This window comes from Sapajus apella, unplaced genomic scaffold (assembly GCF_009761245.1).
Source record: "Sapajus apella isolate SASKATOON/1434 unplaced genomic scaffold, GSC_monkey_1.0 scaffold5, whole genome shotgun sequence".
In the NCBI taxonomy this organism is placed as follows: Eukaryota; Metazoa; Chordata; class Mammalia; order Primates; family Cebidae; genus Sapajus; species Sapajus apella.
In genome coordinates, this window is record NW_022436945.1 from 15,281,715 (window position 1) to 15,288,084 (window position 6,370).

Sequence of the window (6,370 nt, forward strand, 5' to 3'; positions counted from 1 at the left end):
CCCAGCCTCTCCCACTGCGGACCTAGAGAGCCCAGACCCCCGGGCAGAAAGCGCCCCTCGGGCTGATAAAGCTGAACAATCCAAGCTTTGTTTCGAGGGCTTTATCCCTGACTTTCCAACTGGCTTTTTATCTGTGTCTTCCTGTCTCTTGAGGTGAAGGCCGGGCCGGGCAGCCCCGCTACCCACCACGTGCGGGAATCCTGTGCGGACCCGGTCGGGGCGGGAGAGGGCGCGCGCCTGCCAGGCTGTAGCGCGCGGGACGCCGACCGGGCGCGGGGCGGTTCGGGGCGGTTCGGGCCCGTTCGGGCGGCAGGGCCCGTCGGAGCCTTTCTCCCCGCAGCCTGGCTGGCCGCGCAGCGGGCGAATTCGCCATGGGCTCATTAAGGCGGCAGGTAGGCAGTGCCCCGGCGGCGGCGGCAGGCGGTCCTGGAATGTGGAAGGGGCGTGATGACAGCGGCCGCCGGCCTCTTTGCGCAACACCTTCTCCATATATACCCGGGGCGCCGCGCTCCACCTGGCCGCCGCCTCCAGCCCAGCACCTGCGGAGGGAGCGCTGGTGAGTACCGCCGCCGGGGCCTCCTCCTCGCTCTTTCAAGGACTTTGATTCTCTTAGTTCTTGTCAATAACCCTCGATGCTGACTTCAAGGCACTTGGCTGGCTTTGGGCAGCAGAAGTGAAAAAACAAAACAAAGCAAAACAAAAAGCTTTCCACAATGTTCAAGTTTTCTTCTGGTTTTTTTGGAGACGGAGTCTCTGATCCCCAGGCTGGAGTGCAGTGGCGGGATCTCGGCTCACTGCAACCTCCGCTGCCCGGGTTCAAGCCATTCTCCTGCCTTAGTCTCCCGAGTAGCTGGGACTACAGGTGCCCGCCACCACGCCGGCTAATTTTTTGTGTTTTAGTAGAGACGGGATTTCACCATGTTGCCCAGGCTGGCCTTGAACGCCTGAGCTCAGGCAATCCACCTGCCTCTGCCTCCCAAAGCGCTAGGATTACAGGCGTGACTCACCGAGCCCGACCTGTTTTCTTCTTAATGTTACGATTATTGCGTTTATTACAGCTCTTACTGCTACACTGTTACTATTGACAGTGTTATCAATCAGCCACACTTGCAGATTCTAAAATAATAGCTGTTTTGAGAGTCGTGGTTTAGAAGAGGAAAGACCCAGGTGATAGTGTTGTATTTGACCGTGTGTAGAAAGTTATCACAAGACCAAAGTATGCCAGATTGCAGGGACATTTATTATGCCGGCGACCACAGAGGACTCACGTCTCTCCAACCTGTGGCAGCAACAGGAGGGTGCCACGATTTTTTATACCCGAAAAACCACCTTGGGAGTGGGGGTGAGGGGCAGGGATGGGGATGAAAAGGCTTCAGACATTCCGAGGGCTAGTGGATTCTGTAAATTACCTCCTGGGCAGAGATGAGGGTGGGGGTCTCCGGACAGTCCAAGGGATGGGGACTTTTGTCATTCCGTTTGTTACTTAAGTGGTTTGCAGAAGTCAAGATAAACATTTGTTTACACATTATCTGGTTAAGGTGGAAATCACAGACCTTAGTTACTTATTACAAGCCACAGAAGCCAGGATGGAACTAGCTTGGGCTGCTTAGTCTGGCAATTGCTGGTAAGCAAAGGCTAGCAATTCTGGCAGTTACTGATAAGAAAAGGTAAACAGCTTTACATAGTTTTGAAGAACAAACTAACAGTTCTATTTACAGAGGCCAAGGACAGTAGTTATTGTGAGGAGAATGGGGCAGCCATTTCAACTTATCTAAAAACAGTTTTGCATTTTATAAAATAGTTTTGCTCCGGTTCTGGCTCTAGGCCAGCACAATATCACAATAGAAGGCTCCACCTAGGGATCAGGGTGACTGGGCTCTTTGTGGCGGGGTCACCAACTAGCCATGTGACTTAACGCCAGTCCCCGTGAGCCCCTGGGCTGCAGCCTTCCACCTTTTATAAGAAGAGGAATGAGACATCTCAGGGCCATGAAAATTCTAGGTTTATGGTGGCTGCCTGGTGATGGGACACTCTCCGCCTCGCAAGTGTGACTTCCACGTAATGCAGTACTTCTTTGCCGTTATTTAAGATGACTAGGAGACAGTTTTAGTTTGTTTCTATTGGGGCCCGTGGTGATCAGCAAACGGTCTGTCATTTAGCTGTCTTGGGGAGCAAAGCTCGAAATTTCTGTTTTCCAAGCCAGAGGCAGGTGAGCAGGCTAGAGAGATGACTTACAAGGAGATGTGCACTTGATTGGTTGGGTTCTGGGAATGGGCATCCTCAGGCCAGAAAGTGAGGGCTGCATGGCATGGAGTTAGTTCAGGCTCCCTGGAGTGGCGCCTGCCACCGGTGGCTGGCATGGAGCCGGAGAGCGTTGGAATCTTGTTTTCTTTGAGGAGGTCCTTTTCTCAAACATGTTGACTTCATGGAAGCAGCTTGTGGATTTCATCACTCTGAGTCCCCTTTTCCTGTTGTGGTACACCAGGGGACTTCTGTGTTAGCCGTGATAGCTCTGGGCCTTATTGTTCTGTCCTTTTTCCTGCTTCCCTCGTGTGATGGCAGTTCTTTAACGTGTCCCGGGTTGGGTATTCTTGTAAAACTGTGTCTGTAGGAGTGGCCGTTGTTTCAGATTGTTAAAAAAAATAAAAATAAATAAAAATAAAAAGACTGGATCTTTTGTCCCATGCCAGCTGATCGTGATCGTCTCTGCTTTTGTAATTTGGGGAATGGGTGATAAGAAGGGCATGCTTTGTAAAAGATTTGGATGCTAAACAAATTGCCCCATCCAAAACCCTCCCCAGATTGCTCAGCCATCTCACTGCAGCAGTCCCCCGTGGTATGAGGATTGGCCTCTGCTTGTTGCTGTTAGACACAAAGGAGACATAAAAATAGCCCGAATTCCACGTAATGAGGAAACAGCCTCTCAGATTCAGAGTGCTTTGGAATAAACTGGGCTTTAATAACCAGTTTCAGGCATCTTCCACCCCTCTATCCTCACTCACACCCCCACTTCCATTCTGGGGACAGCGAGGAACAATCAGGACATCCCAGGAAATTTATTCATCTCAGTGAATTTTAAAAATGCAAAGGTACAAAAAGAGTGCCGAAAAGCTTGCAGCATGTTTAAGATGTTTATGTTTACACATTTACCTGCTTTAAACCCCCAATACGATGCAGCATAATTGGTATAGTTACAAGTTAATTACAGAATTTATTTGACCATATCATAAATACAAATTGAAAGTGCATGGTGAGGGTGTGGTTTGGTAATATGGTCCAAGTTTAAAGTGATAGAATAAATGTCTTTAAAATTTTATTAGTGCGTCACATCAAAAATGTAAACTGAAGTTATCTGTCAATGTGAGGCCCAGGACAGTTGCTTCCTGGGCTCCTCTCATCGCTACTGCCACTATGTCCTTGAAGAAATTATTTTTAGCAGTGACACTTTTTTAGAAACAGGCTCTCGCTATGTTGTCCAAGCTGGTCTGAAACTCACAGGCTCAAGGGTCTCTCCCCCATTGGCCTTGTGAAGTGCTGGGATTACAGGTGTGAGCCCCCACCCTTAGCCTATAGGGGTGATTATTTTTCCTTGTGATGGCTGTAAGGGAAGCTGAAGAAAAGGAGACATCACCCTCTTGGGAATTTTTGAAGGATGGAGTCATTCTTTCAAAGTACAAGCAATTTTCCAGTCTGGCTAACATGGTGAAACCCTATCTCTACTAAAAATACAAAAACATTAGCTGGGCGTGGTGGCAAGCACCTATAATCCCAGCTACTTAGGAGGCTGAGGCAGGAGTATCTCTTGAACCCGGAAGGCGGAGGTTGCAGTGAGCCAAGATCTCGCCACTGCACTCCAGCCTGGGCGACAGAGCAAGACTCCATCTCAACAAAGAAAAAAAAAATACAAGAAAGTTTTCTTGGCCATCCTGAGAACACGGGCCTGCATGAGATTAAATTATTTCTGCAGTGCTGTGTTGCCTATGTGATTTGAAGCAATCAATTTCTTTGTGGCTCAGTTTTTCCCTCTGTGGAATGAGGATAATGTTCATTCTAAAGGAGACTCTAAGTTTACATCAATACATGAAATGCTGGGAGTTAATCTGTGCACCAATTTGCAAGTGCCGGGCACAAAGTGCCTCAGAAACACTGCTGGCTACTGTGTGCCCAGCACTGTCCTATGTGCTGGGGATATGATGGCCACACTCTACCCCCTGTGCTTGTGAAGGCCACCGTCTGCTGGGAGACTGTGTCTGTGTCCTGGTTCCTCCCAGGACCACTGCCCAGGGCTTCCTTCTCTCCCAGTTTCTTCAGATGTCCTTGACTGCGGCTCTGAGCACAAGGGGCCCCAGAACAGGTCTTGGCTGAAGAAGCCCAAACAATGTGATCGTAGGGCTTGGGTGACTGCCAGGTGCCCTACATTCTCCTGCTTCCGAGTCAAGGAAGTTCCTCTCCTGGGTCTTCCAGAAAGAATCAGAGCTCTTTTTGGCAGTGGGTACGCATGCGCTGCAGGAAGTGGAGCCAAGAGGGTGAGGTACACAGGCAGCTCAGTTATAGAAGCCATTGGGGGCCCCGGGGGAGCAGGTGTGTGGGCACTGGGGGCCTCCTACTCCTCCCGGGGCTATAGTAAAAAGCTTCCAACTGATGACTTCTCTCTTCCTCTGCTGCTGCTGGTGGGTGGCAAGAATGTGCTGGAGTGAGGCCTTGGGAAAGCTGGGAGAGAACAACAAGGCAACGGTTGTGCCAGGGCTATGGGAGTGGGAGAAATGCTTTAGAGGGGCTCAGAGCTCCAGGGTACATTCTCTAATACTGAGTATTTAAATACCATTTTAATACTGCCCCCGCCCCCCCATCAGCCATTACAGTGTTCTTGGGCGGGCATTTCCAGCATCTGCATGACCACATGGCAGTGACCTGTAGACATGGCAATGTCTGAAAACACTGAGCCCCCAGTGTGCCTAGACCTAAGGCCCCTGGGTGCCCTGGTGCTTTGGGGGCTGGAAGATTCCTCCTCCCTTTGCCCCTGGCTGGGAGATTTATGGAAAAGCTTCTGGCGTTGGAGCCAGCAGTCTCGGGTTCAGACCTGACACCAGCCCCAGGTAGCTGGGGGCAAGCTTCTTTGCTTCTCTGTGCCTCAGTTTCTTTGTCTGTACAGTGAGATGAAAAATTCCTCTTTGTTAGATTTAATGGGTTCGCACACTGCACAGCATGCTCCCCTGCCACAAAACAAACATTAGCATCTTTTCCTCACAGGCTTTGGGTTCATTTGTTCAAATATTGACTGAGATCCATGACCATGCTGAGCATTGGAGATGAAGAGCTTTTGGTCTGGGGTACGCAGCGGAGGTGAGGCCATTTATTGTTCATGACACAGTGCATTTCCTCGTCGTGTCGTGAGCAATAAACAAGAGAGTTCCGAGCGTTTACTCTGCCAGGCACCGAGCTGTAGCCTCACCTGCATGTATTAACCAATTAGTCCTCATAACAGCTCAGTAAGTGAGATGGTCTATTGTGCCCATTTTTGAAAGGATGAAACTGAAGCCCGGAGTGGCTCAGGGCTGCATATAGTGAGGGGCAGGCCTCTGCAGAGCCAGCCCTCGTCCACTGTGTGATTCCCTCCCTTCAGGTGTCACTGAGCCATCTTACCTTTGTGGGCTTAGGGGTTGAGCTGTATCTTTTAAAAGAATTTGGAAATTTTCGAAGAAAATTTTAAAAATCACCCACTGTCTCACCACCCACTTTAACCCCAGAGAACATTTCTGGATCTTGTCTGGCTTGTTGAGATGATGCTGTGAAGGGAACAGAGAAATGCTTTATATTCACAGTTTATCTAAAGCATTTTTCTGTGGTTTTGCTGATTCAGTGTAACCTTTTTAATGGCATGCTCTTACAGTGCATGACGTACCATAGTAGAGTAAGTTCTCTTATTTTAATTTTTATTTTTCGACACTAAATGACAGAGCAGCAAATATCTTTTTGGCCTACATTGCATTCATTCTGTCATAGATATGCCTGGCAGAGCTCAAGATCTCAAAGATGAAGTGATAATTGAGACAAAGTCCCCTTTTTGGTTGGGTTTGCAGTCTGGTAGGCGGGAAATAGGCTGAAGAGGAAAGAAGTCAGGTGGACTTAGGTGCTAGGAAGCCCTCTTGGAAGAGGTGATCAGAGTAAGTCAGGTATTTCTAATTTTCTGAGCAAAGATTCCTAGCTTCCTGATTTCTGGAAGTGAAATGACTAGGTCAAAGATGTATGATAAATGTAAGGCCCTTCAGCCGTTTTGCCAACTTTTCCATAGCCAGTGTTCAACTCTAACATCTTCTGCAGCATAGCATAACAGACTTAATTTCTTTTTTTTTTTTTTTTTTTTTTTTTT

General features: G+C 48.7%; 1 protein-coding gene across 2 annotated transcripts in view; it reads left to right on the forward strand.

The window, feature by feature from the left end:
• The first annotated feature begins 289 nt into the window (after positions 1-289).
• Positions 290-6,370, forward strand: part of SLC34A2 (solute carrier family 34 member 2) — a 23,653-nt gene continuing 17,572 nt past the window's right edge. The window contains exons 1-2 of one of the 2 annotated variants that reach the window (XM_032273573.1): positions 449-556; positions 5,251-5,343. The gene's annotated coding sequence lies outside the window, so the exon portion shown is untranslated. Of the gene's footprint in view, positions 557-5,250; positions 5,344-6,370 lie in introns of both variants that reach the window. The other variant, XM_032273570.1, reaches the window with a different exon arrangement.